General features: G+C 44.3%; 1 pseudogene; it reads left to right on the top strand.

Moving 5' to 3' along the window:
• The first annotated feature begins 2,308 nt into the window (after positions 1–2,308).
• Positions 2,309–16,243, top strand: part of LOC139044164 (dehydrogenase/reductase SDR family member 6-like) — a 30,128-nt pseudogene continuing 16,193 nt past the window's right edge.

Genomic DNA, 16,243 nt, shown 5'->3' with positions numbered 1-16,243 from the left:
TTGAGAGCCTAGCAGAATCATGTTCAGGAAACTTATTGAGAGCCTGCCATTCATACTCAAATATTTAACTACCTTCTACTGTGTGCTGATCACTGGTCTAGGCACCGAAAGGCACTGACTTTGTGGGACTCATGTAGCTGGAAAACAAATAACTCATACTTTTAATATGAGCTGATCACAATGTAAGGGTGAAAAAGATATGGTCCCTAACCTTAAACAAATTTAGTCCACTGACTATACAGAGGGGTAAGCAAATATCTGCAATACCATGTGACTTAGGCGGTCGTAGAGTAAGCATAATTGTTGAAGATCTGTGAATAAAGGGAGGCTGAAGACAGCTGCATCGAGAAAGAGGTACCTGAGTTGGCCTTGATTAGGGAACTCTCATATTCATAAAAAGTCTATTCCAAAATCCTCAAAAGTCAAAGGAAAGGTATTGGCGCTGGCCCCATGGCCAAGTGGTTAAGTTCGCATGTTCTGCTTTGGTGGCGTGGGGTTCACTGGTTCAGATCCTGAGTGTGGACCTACCACCGCTCATCAAGCCATGCTGTAGCAGTGTCTCACATAGAAGAGCTAAAATGACCTACAACTAGGATATACACCTATGTACTGGAGCTTTGGGGAGGAAAAAAAAAAAAGGAAGATTGGTAACATGTTAACTCAGGGCCAGTCTTCCTCACCAAAAAAAAAGCATAAAAAAAAAAGAAAGGAAAGATGTTGTTAGGAACACAAGGAGCACAGCTGCGTGTGATTACAGTCATTAGACCCAGTGTTAGAAGCTACAGTGGGGCAATGAGAGACAGTTTTACCAAAGACCTTATGTGAACACAAGCAGAAACTAGGGCAGGGTTTTAAAAAATCTTTAAGGGTAATTTTTACCATCCATTATAATTGAATTTCTAATAATCATTCACATTTTTAAGTACAAATGTAACAACTATTGTACATGCCAAGTCCTTCCTCCTCACAACATCCCTGAGGTAGGTGCTATGCCTACCTTCATTTTACAGATGTGAAACAGGTTTGGTCAGCTGGGTAACTTACTCACTTAGCTGGTGAGGGAAAGATGTGGGACTTACCTGCATCTTTCTGACTCCACAGTCTGTTCTTAACCACTGTGACTGTTACGGATACACTTAGCTCCAGGAACAAAAAACCTGAAAAGTGACTAAAGTTTATTTTTCTCACATAAGAAGTCCAGAGGAGTTACTTTAGGGATTTTGTCTTAAGCCTGTCTTCAAGGAACTAGGTTCCTTTTCTTCCCTATTGTCCTTAGTGTGTGCCTCTGACCTCAGACCAAGTCACAAAATGGCTGCTAGGTCCCAAGGCATCATATCCACGTTCCAGGACTGCCCCCCCCCAAAAAAGGAAGGAGCAAAAGCCAAAGGCCTTTCTATCCAAGAAGAAAGGCCTCCTCAGAAACTCCAGCCCACATTTCATTGGCCAACCCTAGCAGCAAAGGAAGCTGGCAATTTGAGAGTTTTGTTTTCAGCCCCTTGACACAAATAATCCACATCAATCTACAAATCAAAATTGGGGTGAATTTATTATGAGTCAGGTCTGAGGACTAGCCTGGGGCCTTCCTCCCCCAAGGAAGGAAGGGCACCAAAGAAGTGGGGTGTACCGAGTGGTTATACACAGTCTTGGAACAAAGAGCATCCATCATATATGGCAGGAATATCCCTTTTACAATTATCGTGAGATGCTTTGCTGGCCCAGCAGGTCAGAGGTCAGTAGGTCAGTGGTCACAAGGTGGGTGGTCACACAGTGAGCACAGCAGGTCCATAATTAATCCTTAGTTTAGGGAGAGATGCATATTAAAGGAAATGCCGATGTGGGGGGAAGCTACCTCCTTATCTTTAAGGGCATTGTTCTTGTCTTTGGGACATTGTAAGCGTTTAAAGCAGATGTACAATGCATGCTCAACAGACCTTTCTGGAAAAACAAGGTCAGGTCAAATTAGTTTCAAACCAAATGGCTTCCTCATATCCTCCAATATAGCCTACTGCTTGTCACTTATTTATCACCCTTACAGTGTAGGAGGCAGGGGAAAGTGAGTTGGGTGGGTGCTGAGTGAACCCACTTAAACAGCACGTGCACAAACAACCTACACACTCACTCTGCTCAGTTACCTGCCTGAGAAAGTTGGAGTTACGAAGCCTAGTGTAGAGGGCTCACGTGACCCAGTCCTTTCTTTTCCTTCTTGTGTCTCTGTTCTCTTCAGCCAGACTTGGCTTTTTGCTCTTACCCAGCATGTTCTTTCCTTGAAGCCTCCACACTCCCACTGAGGCTCAACCTGCTCCCTGACGCCACCGCCAGTGCAGTCAGGACGCCTGCATTCCGCCACTAAGCGTGTATTAGTGTTAGAAGAGACGGCGCGTCACAAGAGAACCACAACCATACCTTCAACGCGAGAGAACGTGTGCTGCCCTCTCAGCAATCATGTCAAGGGCCAGGAGAGAAGGCTCTAGTATCTTCAGTGACCTGGGCTCCTTCTGTTTCGCGGCTCTGCCGTCTTCCACATGCGACTTCTGCCTCATTCCATCTTGAACACCGCAGAACGGCACGTAGTAGACACAAACGACAGGGACTGAGAGGGGTCAAAGCCAAGGGAGTGGTTTCCAGTCCTGAGCATGCTGCGGGGGCTTTTTCCGCTTTTCACCGTTTACTCGGAGTTAGCAGTTCGACCTGAGCTCCACTAGACGGCAGCACGTACACACATTGAGTATACCAATGTGCGAATCCTTAAAAACTCAAGGAAACAGAACCAGCAAACTCGGAAGAAACCTGAACTACACATCCCAGCATTCATCATTAAGCGCCTGACTTGTCTGCACGAAGGTCGGTCTCCGTTTGCCGCTCGCGCAGTGACCTGGAGGACGCCATCCACCTGCTGCTACTCTAAAGTAAGATTTCCTGGTATTTTTTCAATGAAACTTTAAATGGACTGGGAAAAGGAAATGTTTAATTTTTATGTGTTGCTTTGCTCTGCACGTTACTTATTTCAGGAAATCTTAGCAGTTAGATCAGGATTAGGGTGCATTTGGAAGTCTGGTATCTTAAGTTTTTCAAAATAACCAAAGAAGAGAGGATTTTTCAGTGAACATTTTTCTTCCGGGTTCATGAAGACAGAATTCCCGAAAATGCTCTGCCTCTGATAACGAAAAATTAACACTTTGATTCCAGTGTTTACAGTAAGAAAGCCATCACGTTTGCTTTTCATGTTGGAATTTACCATTTCAGGCCATGTTTGCAACTCATTTTCCCAAAAACTCTGTTTTAGCGTGGCAGTGCAGTTGACCTAACAGTAAACCTTCGGCTCCAAACTCCGGGCCCAGAAAGGCGGGGAGGCCGCCCGGAGCCCGGCGCCCAGAGCCGCAGGGCGCACGGGCTCAAGTCACAGCGTTTGATCCGCACGCTCAGGACTGGGGGTGGGTAAAGGTTCCTGGAGTCTCTCATTCCTAAAGTACATATTGAAAATATCTCAACTCTCCCCAAGTTTAAAGTGAGTATGAACCTCTCGTGTAAGAAGGGGGAAAACCAGTGAAAATTTCGTTGCCTCAGAGTGGCTGGGCTTCTTGGTGGCTGGCGAGGGCGGCCGCGGTCGGAGCGCCTCGGGCAGCGGCGAGCTGGTCCCGGAGTCGGGCGCCGGCAGCTCGGGGCAGCGCTGGGAGCAGAGGGAGCGAGCGCCCGGGCAGGGGCGGGGACGGCGGGGCACCCCCTGGAACGCCCGCCTCCTGTCCGCGCGTGGACGCCGCGGGCCCCGGGCGGCCGAGGGCTGGACGGCAGGGGTCCGGGCGACACGAGGCCCGCTGGACCGGCTGGTGGGAGGCCCGGGTGCGACGCCGGCTGGGACGCGGGAAGGAGCGCGCGAGACCGGGCCACACCTCGGGCCTTCGCCCCGCGCCCCGCCTCCCCCGGCGCGCCCGCCCCCGCCTGCCTGACGCCCCCCGGCGCGCCCGCCCCCGCCTGCCCGACGCCCCCCCACCCCGCCCCGCCCCCCCCCGGGCGCGCCCGCCCCCGCCTGCCTGACGCCCCCCCGCCCCGCCCCCCTGGCGCGCCCGCCCCCGCCTGCCTGACACCCCCCGCCCCCGCTTGCCTGACGCCTGCCCGCGTGAGCGCCCCCGGCGGGCGGAGCCGCGCGTGGCTGAGGAGCACGGAGTGGGGCTCAGGAGGAAAGGGCTTAGGGGCCCAGGCCGGAGAAGCCGCCTGCGCCTTCTCGGGCGCGGTGTGTGTGCGCGCGTGCTGCTTGAGTGCGTTCGCTCAACGCCCTCCCAGCTCGTTTCCCTGCCTTTCCCATCCTGAGGGGGGAAGACGGCGCCCCCACATGCCGGCCCCCGCGGCTGCTAGGGCTGGCGGGTGAAACGTGGGCCGGGGTTCTGAGCAGGCCTTCCTTCTTGGGTAGAAAGACCTTTGGCTTTTGCTCCTTCCCTTGGTGTTTTTTGGGGCGGATGCAGATATGGTGCCTTGGGACATAGCAGCCATGTTGTGACTTGGCGCGAGGTCAGAGGCACACGTTGAGAACAGCAGGATGGGGGAGAGAGCCTGGCTCCTTGAAGACCACCTCATTTGATCATCGTTTGACTCCTCGCCACCCCGACCTCAGCGCTAGCCGTTCCGCGCGCCCTGCAGTCGGCACTGGTCAGACCTGATGCACGCCACCTTTCCCCCGGTCACAGTGTCTCAGTCCTGCCTGTCAGAAGTGACTGACTGTGGCTGTTAAAGCGTTAACTCCCGCCGGCTTAAGCTTGAGAAGAGGATCGGCAGCGTTATGGGGAGGCCTGCGTTTCGTCTGTCTCTCTCACCTGGACCAGGCCACATCAGTTTCCTCATCTGTAAAATGGGGGTATTGGACATGATTTGATTTTCCGGTTCTTTTGTTCAGTGACTTTCTGAGGCCGATGGTGAAATCTTTCCAAGGGACAAGGAAAAACCACAGATGAGAGCCAGCCCTGATGGCTTAGTGGTTAAAGTTTGGTGCACTCCACTTCAGCCTCCTGGTTCAATGTTAGCTTAGGGCGAATCTTCCCCTGCAAAAATAAGAATATAAATAAACAAACTAGAAATGATTGATGGTGCAAACCCAACGGAAGTTTACAGGACAGAAAGCAGGAAGGACATGCCCAGTGGCATAGCAGTGCGTGCGGGCACAGCGGGGAGGATGGGGAGGGGAGGACTCCACCCCTTCTGGATCAGCATTGGGTTCTCAAAAAACCGAAAGGTGGGTCAAGTCCAATGTCTGTCTCTTACTGAGTATCAGTTGAGTGGGCTGTGCCAAATGGTTTTGATGTACAAAGCTAGGTATCTAGAGTGGGCGCTCTTGGAGAATTCTCATGGTGGGAATATTTGTGCTGAGGTGCCATCTTCAGGTTCTTAAAGGAGTACATTGAACCATTCATTCTAGATGTTACTGCATAGGACCATGTCTACAGTGCATGCCATTAAATACACGTGTCTGTAGATTAAACCGCAGGTTCCGTTATGGGTCGACTTGATGGGAAGGTCATCGTCCTGACAGCTGCTGCTCAGGGGATCGGCCGGGCCACTGCCATAGTAAGTTACTATCTCTGTTTGCTTCCTGCCTTTGGAGGTGTTGAATCACGTGGACAGATCCCATGGCTGTTTAATTCTGCTCTACTTCTTTTTTTTATTGGCTTTTGTGCTTCTGTTGTCTTAAGTTACAAAAATAAAAGTTGCTACTCTTGATCCCAGGCAGATGAAGCAAGGCTTACCTCACATATTTATTATGTGACGTCTCATAACTTTTGACGCTGAGAACTTATTTCTTTGCCTCAGTTTCTCTGCACTGTAATAAATTTGTTACAGCGGGCCTAAAGGAGTACATAGCCCTCTGAAATCACCTCAGTTCAGACATAGGACTCCAGAGTTCTAAGACTATCAGGTTACCTTTACCTTGTAATTTATAGCAGCTTCTTGCACATTATAGTCCTCACTTGAGCTAATAATGCAGCTTAACTGTAACGGTAGGATTAGTTTGATATTTGTAAATACACTAGTATACTCTTAGGAGGAAAAGTGTTGAAATAACCCATTTTTCTCATTATTTTGGGTTTAGTCACCTGCTCAGAAATGGAATAAAGGCTGTCAAATCACAGAATAGTAGTATTTTGAGAGGTGTTAATAACAGAATCCTAGTTTTTTAAAAACACGATTGTATTTGATGTTACTAAAAGGGATAAAGTCAGATGACAAGCACAATGTATGTCATGTTGTACTAATTAATGATAAAAATAACAATGGGAAGGGCTAAGTGAGACTAGATAGTTTGAAATTCCACCCATGTATAAGGAAAACAATGAAAATAAGATAAAGGGAGAAAAGGCTAAAGGATTTTCTATTCATGAGAGCAGCTTAACCAAGTAAACAAAGGATTCATTTGTGTGTTGTCTTCCAGGCTTTTGCAAGAGAAGGTGCCCAAGTCATAGCCACAGATATCAATGAGTCCAAACTTCAAGAACTGGAAAAGTACCCGGGTAAGCAACTCAGCAGCTTGAACTTGGGATTCAGAGTCCATAAGGTATTATAAAAAACAGTACTCGTCTGCTGAAAGAAAATTACTTGGCTGGTCAGCTCCACCGGCCTTCTTCTTAGAGCCTGATTCTTTGATATCAAATCTATATTCTGTGAACCTACAGACAAAAATCTGTATACTTAAATATATAAAAGTTGTATACTTAAAATTTTTTTTATCCAGCATGTTGAAGGATTTTGTACCTAATTACAAAGTTGTATGTGAAATTTAACAGTTGTTGCGTTAACTTTTAATGACAACTTTCACTTCTGTGCCCTACTCAGCACAGTGCTGTCCAGTAGGAAAATGATGTGAACCACGTGTGTGATTTAAATTTCCTGTGGCTACATTTAAAAAGTAAAAAGAAACAGATGAAAATTAATTTTAGTAATGTATTTTATTTAACTAAATATATCTAAAATACCATTTTAACATACTCAATATAAAAAAAATTTATGGAATATTTTACATTCTTTTTTCATACTAAATCTTTTAAATTCACGTGTGTTGTACACTTACAGCGCATTTCAGTTCTGACTAGCTGCATTTCAAGTGCTTAGTAGCCACATGTGCCTGGTGGCTACCATATTGGAGACAGCTCAGCCCTAAAGTCACATATGATCAGAAACCCTAAGAGAGTATGCAAATTATTTCGCTGTGTATCACCCCTTACTGCACCACACTGAACTCAACTCCAGCATCAAAGGACTTCAACTAGAGTTCCTCTGAAAGAAATCAGAACAGACAGCTCATTTGAAAGTTAATTCTTCCAGCAAAATAGAACAGGTTATATAATCAAATGCAAATTAGCACATTGAATTCATGAACGGAATTAGACTATGCTATTTTAATTATTGGATTGTTTATTTATTATTGGAAAATTATTTAATTTTAATAATAGGGAATTTTAACTCCAAGTCAGAAAAACGCTGTTGTACTGAAAAAGTATTGAAAAAGTACTAAGGGAAGAAAGTCCTCCCAAAACTTTCTCCCCTTTCTCTCCTTTTCTATGTTTATAATCTTTTCTTTCTATATCTATAAAAGAATAATAAACCATATTTTTTTTAAAAACATTAAAATAGTGACTTTCTTTTATTAGAGAATGTTTGGGGTTTTTTAGTAACTATTACAGTGTGTCTCTGAGATCCAATGCTGGATCTCTCATGTCTAGCTTTCAAGTGTTTCATCCCTTCTCCTGGCCCCTCATTTCTTCTCCTTGCAATTTAGTGCAGAAATAAGTGATTATACCCTTGACTGACAAAGTTGTTTCCAATAAATAATGGAATTGACATGAAGGTAAAGTGCACAAATGGAAACAGTCTCCTGTCTCACTGCCCTGCCCTTCCCTACCCCTCACTCAGATAGGATTCAGTGTTCCTGGGGCAGTGACTCGCCTCTGGGGAAAGAGCAAGCCTGCGCTCTGTTATTACTGCTGGCTCACTGAGAAGCATCTAATATAGATCATTCATACTTCACTGTAAAGTCTTTTCTCAGAAAAGGCCTTTAGTATTCAATTTAGAGAGTGAAGAGAAAGGGAGGGAAAGAGAGGTGTGTTATTGGGAGTTCAGGATGGGGAGGATTTTAAGATTTTTATTAATGAGATTCTTAAGATTCTTAAGACCCTACCAATGGTCAACAATCCTATGAAGGCAAAATGGACAGATACTGTAATCTTTGTACTTCAAAGCAGCTACATCTACAAGACTAAACATTTTTTATGGGTATAAGTAAATAGTTTCCCTTGTTTTATGTTTCAGGTATTCAGACTCGAGTCCTGGATGTCACAAAAAAAAAAACAAATTGATGAGTTTGCCAATGAAATTGAGAGAGTTGACATTCTCTTTAATGTTGCTGGGTAATTCATAACTTTTTAATTTCATTCTCCTCACAGAAAGTTTTCTATGTCTTTTATTAAAAGAAATTTGATAATATGGCCAAATTATTCTTTGTGAACCCTAATATATTCCTTAGGAAATAAAGCTGGATTTTGGACAGAATTTTTGTTACAAGTAAGATTCAGCAAGTAAAACAGCCATAGAAGTTGACATGTGCTTGGGGCCTAAAGGCACTTAAGGATACTCAAGACAACTGCTACCAATCCAACGCTGTTGATCTACCTAAGGCTGGGGACAGGCTCACACCAGTGGACTTGTCACTGATGTTCCACTAAGACTTATAAAATAAAATTAAAAACTGTTTTCCAGGAGTGTCTTTAAGGCAAAGTATATCTGCCAAAAACTGAGTACTCAGTTTATTGAAATGCGAATGTTCCCCATTTGTTGGCACAACATTCTGGCAAGTTCTTTCTACCTCCCAAGCGCAGCATTTCTTATTAGGGCAATTAATCCCAGCAAAAGAAGTTTCACTCTGTTGCTTTATATACAGCACAAAGAGAATGGCTTAATTGAACTTGATAGAGTAGTACCAAACTTGCTGAACCATGCTTGAAGGATGAGAGACTGGAGCTGGAGCAGCCCCATGTGGAGCAGCTAGTGCTTGTGCTCACTCTCCCTTTTCAGGCATGACAGTAGAGATGAGGACAGTTGAGGCTTACGCAGGACTAAGTAGATAGAGTCTGATGTTCCACTTTTCTTGTGTGGTGTTAACGTTTATACTGTGGCATTGATAGAAAAATCCTAGAGCCTTCTTATGTATTTTTATGATTCTTCCTAATCATGTTTCAGTATGAAAAAAGTCTGTCTATTCATAGTTTATCATGTGTTACAATGTATGGAAATTAAAGCAACAATTTATGATTATCTATTTTATAAATAATCTGCTCATCTTTCATAGAAGAATATATTCAGAACCATGAAAAAATCAACTAGCAAAATTATTTTTTGAGCATCTATTAAATTTTCAGCAAAGTAAGGGATATAGAAATATAGCATGTGGTTCTTGCTGTCATTTGATTGAACTGGAAGTACAGTGGTACATGGGAATCACAACTGACAATATTTTATAAGTAATTACATAATCTTGGTCCAGGGGACAGTGAAATCAATTAGGACCCCATTGTTATAAAGCTTCCTTGAGGAAATGTGACTTGGAAAATAGCAAAGGCTATTTTGAGGGTTTTCTTTTGTTCTGCTTTGTTTACTCAGTATGTCAGAACTGTACAGTAGCGATATTACTTTGCTGCCCTGAGATGGTGAGATACTTGTTTTCCCTGCAACTTTGATTTCCCTTGAGAATGATAAGTTCTTGCCACCTGAGGGCACTGCTGCTCTTGAAATCAGAGTCCACTGGGGCAAGTGTCCTCAGTTGTTTGTAATGGCGTTGATATTTCCTGTGCATTTGGTATAGAGCTTCTTATGTTTGGGGGCTCCAGACACTTGCCGCCTTCTTTTAAAAGAAGGATCTTGTTTTCAAATAACAAATTTTTTACCTTAAGTTGTTGAGACACTTACTTACCTAATGTACCAAGTGATACTATGTTTGAATTGTTAAAAGTCTTGGTTAGGGAAGGGACAATGGTCTAAGTCAATAAATGAAAATAAAAATGAAAAGGAAGTGGAATAGAAATCGTTTTTAATGATAATTTTTCCCCATTGTTTAATTACTCTTCCAGTTTTGTTCATCATGGAACCATCCTGGACTGTGAGGAGAAAGACTGGGACTTCTCAATGAATCTTAACGTCCGCAGCATGTACCTGATGATCAAGGCCTTTCTTCCTAAAGTAAGGTGACCACCACCAGGATGACCACCACGTTAGTCTCCAGGTCTCCATCCTGGGCATCCAGAAAGAATCCTCACATGTGCTGAAGAGTAATGGTAGTTAACGTAATGACTAACATGTAGTGAACATAAATACCAAGGCATTTAGTATAAATTAATTCGTCTGACCTTCCAGTTCATCCATTCAAAGAATATTTATTAAGCACTTTCTACATGCCAGGCTCCATTCTAGGTGCAGAAGACAAATCAGAGAACTAAACAAAGTCCCTTCTGTCAGGGAACTTCCATTTTGGAGAGGTGAGACAGGATAATATGTAATCAAATAAACATATAACATGTGAGGTAGTTATAAGTACTATGAAGAGAAAAAAAGCTCAGTTATTAGAGAGGTCCCAGAGGGCCTCACTGATAAGGTGAGATTTTCATAGAGGCTGAATGGAGCAACGGAGCTAACCATTCAGGTGTTTGGGGAGAAGCTTCCAGGGAGAGGGACAGCAGGAGGCCTGTGGGACCAGAACAATCCGATGAGGTAGGTACTACTTTGTCCCATTCACTGTACAGAGAAAGAAACTAGGAGGTTAAGTAACTTGCCCAAATCACATAACTAGCAAGTGGTTAGAGCTAAGACTAGGCACACGCTCTCAGGATGGATGTACCCCACTGCTTTTCTGTACCTTGAGTACCCTCCTTACTCTCCTGTCTTTAGCTGAGCCACTGAAGTTCCAGAGAGGTGAGAGACAGCATGTGCTGAAGAGAGAGTATTCCTCCTGAGTCTGCCACCCTTGAATTCTCCAGCCTTCACACAGCTCATCAATGTTTTTCATTTTGTTATACAAATAAGCTTTAAGTACCTTTTGATACAAAGCACCACACCAGGTGCTCTAGGGGAGACAGGTGTAAATATGAAAAATGTTGACTTCAAATGAGCTTGTAAGCCAGCAGTGGCAGACAGCACGGGCTCAGACAATGGACGGGTTGACTGAGTACAGAACCAGCTCAGTTCAAGGTTGTAAATTAAATCCTAGTGAAATGCAGAAGAGCCATTCTTTCCATCCATCCCTGCTGGATGAGATGACTGGAGTACTGAATGCTGCCCTGTGCGGGGCAGGAGAAGAGCTTTTTAATGGCGCAGCAGGACTGATACTTTGCTCTGAACATTCAACCTAATGTCAAGAAGGATGCAGATGAATGCTAAAAGGAAAGTTAGAGAAATTGACTTAGTAACAAAGGAATTTGTTTTTAATCTATTTGTTTAGTGCCTAGAAGGGATCTTTGGGTGGGCCCACAGATTGTTGAACTAGCAAATTTTTTAAAAATATAAATTGCCTTTTTTACCTATCTGGAGGTGATGAAAATCTGTTATTTGGAACTTGGATGCATTTTTTGAAGGCTGGTCCTTAACACAGGATTTGGGGAGAAGCAAAGGCTGTGGTAAAAGGGGAGAGCGTCCGTCACAGCTGGTGAGACGTGTGAGACTCATTTGTAAAATGAGCTTGTTCGTGTCTGCAGTGCTTCACGAGTATCAGTGAGGAACGTAGGTGTGAGGCACAGTGGAGCTGAAATTTACACTTGTAAGTGTTAACTTTTAAAATATCGAACAATAACTTGCAAATTAGTGAGTTTGCCTGTGATTTAAAGCACCTTAACAATAATCCATATGAAACAATGACACTCGTTTGTAAAAAACGAAAAGAAAAAAATCCCCCAAAATATTAACCAGTGGGATGGGGAATCAAAAGGAGTCAGTGCCACTTGTTAAGGTGACCCTAACCAACCTGACCCCAAGGTCAGACTCTGGTGTCAAAAAACCTTCGGCACAGCCTGAGCTCTGCCCCTAATTCGCCAGGTGCCCTAGGAGATGGTACTTAGGCTCTCTCAGCATGTGTTTCTTCTATTTATTTATTTACTTTTTTTTTTTTCTAAGATTTTATTTTTACTTTTTCTCCTCAAAGCCCCCCGGTACATAGTTGTGTACTTTTAGTTGTGGGTCCTTCTAGTTGTGGCATGTGGGATGCCACCTCAGCGTGACTTGATGAGCAGTGCCATGTCCACACCCAGGATTCAAACCAGCAAAAGCCTGGGCCACCGAAGCGGAATGCGCAAACTTAACCACTCAACCGCAGGGCCAGCCCCATGTTTCTTCTGTTTAAAATGAGGGTGATAGATTACACAATCCCTTCCAGCAGTAATTGTCTAGGATCCTCTTGTGTTCGTTAACCATGACACACATATACCCAGTTAGAACTTTCCAGAGGAAGCCAGGATTTGGAGTCCAAGCAGATCTGCAAGGTCAGGTGGTCAAAATATAGGAACACTTGTAGGAAATTTCTGTTCATGGATAGACATTCCAAGACTGAAAGATCGGTCAAAAGGCAGAGGACAAATTGAAGATTCTGTAAGAGGTCAGTGCAGAATCCAAGGTCCACTAGAAAAGAAGATCCATTACGACAAGGATCTGGGGAGGGCTTGGATGTTTGGGGATTTTTCCTCCTTTGCTGTATTGTAGAAGAGTCCCTAGCACACGGAAGTGCTTAGCAAATGTTGGTTGAATGAGTAAGTGAATCTAGGTTATCAGTCCAGGTTGGGGTCAGGCATGGAATCACTGAAGACCCAAGGAGCCAAGGTCTGCCAAGTTTAGGAGCTGAGTTCTGGTTGATGGGGACAGAAGAGCTGAGTCAGAGTGGGACTGACTAGATACAGCTAGAGGAGATCTTTTGAGACCTTTGTAGCCCTGCCTGAGCTTCTGGAAGATCAGTCCTATGTGGCCTTACTATGTACAGACACTCCACTTTATGGGCCACAGAGGGCTGCTGCTTGGCAGGCAGAGGGAGCATCACACGGGACAGCAGGTTCTGAGCTGGGGGTAGGAAGGCAGCATGGAGGGAGGCAAGGACTTTGGGCTGGAGAATCAGCAGACAGGCCCAGCCGAATGTATGGTACCAGTGTTGGGGCAGCAGTAGCATCTCTAGGCGCGAAATTCTAGTTTGCCTGAGAGATTATTGCATTTCAGAAGATTGGAGACTGAACTCACTTAATAGCCCATTTTTATATATTAAGTTGGGCTGTATGTATTAAAAATGGATTATGTATGTTAATTATATTTCAATAAAACTGGAACAATAAAGTAAAATGGGTTATTTGCTAAAATGGATAAGAAAGAATAATTTTAAGGCTTAGTTTTCAACACCATTCTACTCTACTAATTTTCCTAGTGTTTTTTATGAGGACCCCATTTCATTATGATTCTCTTTATTTTATAGACACACAAGTTGAGTTAAATATATTCTCCCCTCCATCTTCCTTGACTTGGTGGGTCACCTCAGCCTCTCCCGGTGTCCTTCGCTGTCTCCAGCACCATGCCATAGGCTGGTTTCAGACTCTCTGCTTTTAGTATGATTGGTAGCTAAGTATCAAAACGGAAAGTAGGAAGATGACCATAAAGAGATGTATAATCTTGGCAGCCTCATCCCTGATCCATTCGATCATTCACCGTCTCCATTCCTGCCTCTGTCTGAAAGCTACTGGAGAAACTCACCCCAACGGAAGTGACTTTTTTCTCTAGACCCTTTACACTGCCTCTCAAGACTCTGCTCTTTTAGAAACTTCACTTGATTTTCATGATAGAGTATATCCTGGTTTTCCTTCCTCTGTTCTCTAGTTGATATTCTCCCTTTTCCTCCCGGCAGTTATTTGAACTCTTCCCCACTCTCTCGTGGCCACCATCTCCCCTTGTTCTCTATAGTCATCCTCCCAGCCTCTGACTTCCATGAAAAGTTAGTGCCCATTAGGCCCATTCTCTCAACCTCTTGCTTCTTCCTCCAAAACGTTTATGAGTACCCATGCCCTTGCATGTACATAATATTATCTTGAAAACATACGTATATGTTATAATTAATAAAGTGTAAGTTCATTGAAAACAAAACATTTTTTAAGTCATAGCAGCCTGTTTCATTATATATTCTTTTAGGTCTGGGGCAGGGCCCAGTAATCTGCACTTTAAACTAGCACCTCAGGAGATCTTAATTCATCAAAACGTATTGACCGCCTACTGTGCCCCTTGTCTAGGAGGACAACACAGCCCCAGACCCTCCTCTCTCAAAGTTCACAATTGAGTGGGGAAATCCTGCAGGACGTATTTTTAGGAAACACTGCCCTTGACAGGAGGCTGCCATCAGTGCATGTGGCCATGGACTGAGCTCTGCCTGCTGTGTCTGCTTTTACCACTCCTTTCCCGAACCACTACTGCAGCTTCCAGTCGTCTCCAGCATAGGCTGCCAGAGGAACCTGTAATCCCCGGATCTAGACATACCGCTCCTCCTCTGCACTAAGGCCTGCCTTATCTTCAGGGGAAATCCCAAATTCCTAAATTTAGTCCCTGTTGGCCTCTAAGGCCTCTTTCCTCCCAGGGCCTGCCTTCCAGCCAGACCCATCCCTTCCCCCCAGTTCCATAATAGAACCTTTATACCTATGGTTCTCATTCCTTAAAACACGCTTCTCTTTTGTTTTTCTGACTGTTACTCCACAAAAATGGGGTTCTCCTACCCAATGCACGTGGAAAAAAAAACAATTAATTACAGCATCAGATTTGGGGAAAGAAAAAAGCTTTATTGCTAGCTTGATCTGCAAAGAGACAGGAGGCGTATTCTCTCAGATCTGTCTCCCTGATCAAGGACTTGGGGCAAAATTTATGGGATGAAGGGCAGGGTGGTCTGAAGGGTGGAGACGGATACTTGGAGGTGAGAAATGAGGTGAGTGATGATCTGTGCAAGTGCAGTCAGCTCCATGGCTCTTCATAGGACGCATATTCACAGAATGGTGATGTTGGCATGATCTGAGGGTGGAGTTTTCAGCCCTTTGATGTCAAAAAGATTACTTAACAGGCATTTGCGCAGGCCCACTTGATGGAATGGTGGTCTTACCTGGCCTGAACTGGACAAGGGGGGACTCTCAGTTCCTGAAAACCCACTCTTATTACTCTGTTGGTAAGACGGGGTCAGTTGAACTGGTCCTGGAGGGCCCACGGTTACACTAATACTCTAGTTTTCAAAAATCGACCCACATATTTCCTCCTAGGAGCCCTCCTCTGAGTGTCCAACAGTGGATTGGCCCCTTCCTACCACCCACCACCTGTTCTCTGTGAAGGCCCATGCTGTCTCTGGATGCTGATTATGTCAGCCACCCAGTCAGACTGGCAGCTCTCCATAGGCAGGGACTGTGTCACTTATCTTTGAATCTCCTGGACCTACACAATACCCAGCCACTGTAGGTATTCATCAAATAATGTGTTCACTGGAGTAAGAGTTTTCTAACATCAGGAACACAGTAAATATGAACATTCATTTGCACTGGCTTAGAGTTCATCCTCGGTCTTGCTGATACTCTTGTGACAGGGAAGGTGGTAGTCCCCCTGGGAGATGTTCTTGCCAGTGAGAGTGTACTCTGCCATCAGTTCCCAGCAGTGATGAGGAGGTTGTTAAGACTGCTTAATAGTACTTCATGTTAACAGCTAATAAGATGGTTCTGCAAACCCAGAGTAAATGCAGATCTTTTAAAGAGGTAGTATTTTTAGCCTGCAGAGTGGCATTTTTTTTTTTATTATTTGTTTTATTTTGGCAGATGCTCACAAATCTGGCAATATTATCAACATGTCCTCTGTGGCTTCCAGCATCAAAGGTAAGTCTGTTTTCCTCTGGGGGTTGTGATGAACATACTCATAATCTTCACAAGCTAAGGGTTTTGGAAACAAGCATAGCAGATATGATAAAACTTACCCATAACTTCAAAACTGCTCTTTTAAAATTAGTATTAAGTTCCTTGTCTACCAGTCCTTTCACCTTACATGTGATCCAGTGACATTAAATGAAAGTTTGTTTTTTGTGCTCTCCCGTTTAGTTCTTCTAATGGATATGGCAGTGGAGATCAAAGTGGGAGAAGGAAACATTTATTCATTTGATTAATCAAAAATGTATTGAACACCTACTGTGTGCCCCTGCCCCCAGAGAGTTCACAGTCCAAAACGGGGAGAGGGGAGA

The sequence above is a fragment of the Equus asinus genome, unplaced genomic scaffold (assembly GCF_041296235.1).
Source record: "Equus asinus isolate D_3611 breed Donkey unplaced genomic scaffold, EquAss-T2T_v2 contig_645, whole genome shotgun sequence".
In the NCBI taxonomy this organism is placed as follows: Eukaryota; Metazoa; Chordata; class Mammalia; order Perissodactyla; family Equidae; genus Equus; species Equus asinus.
The sequence above is the reverse complement of the archived record's forward strand: the minus strand, read 5'-3'. Positions and strand labels throughout refer to the sequence as shown.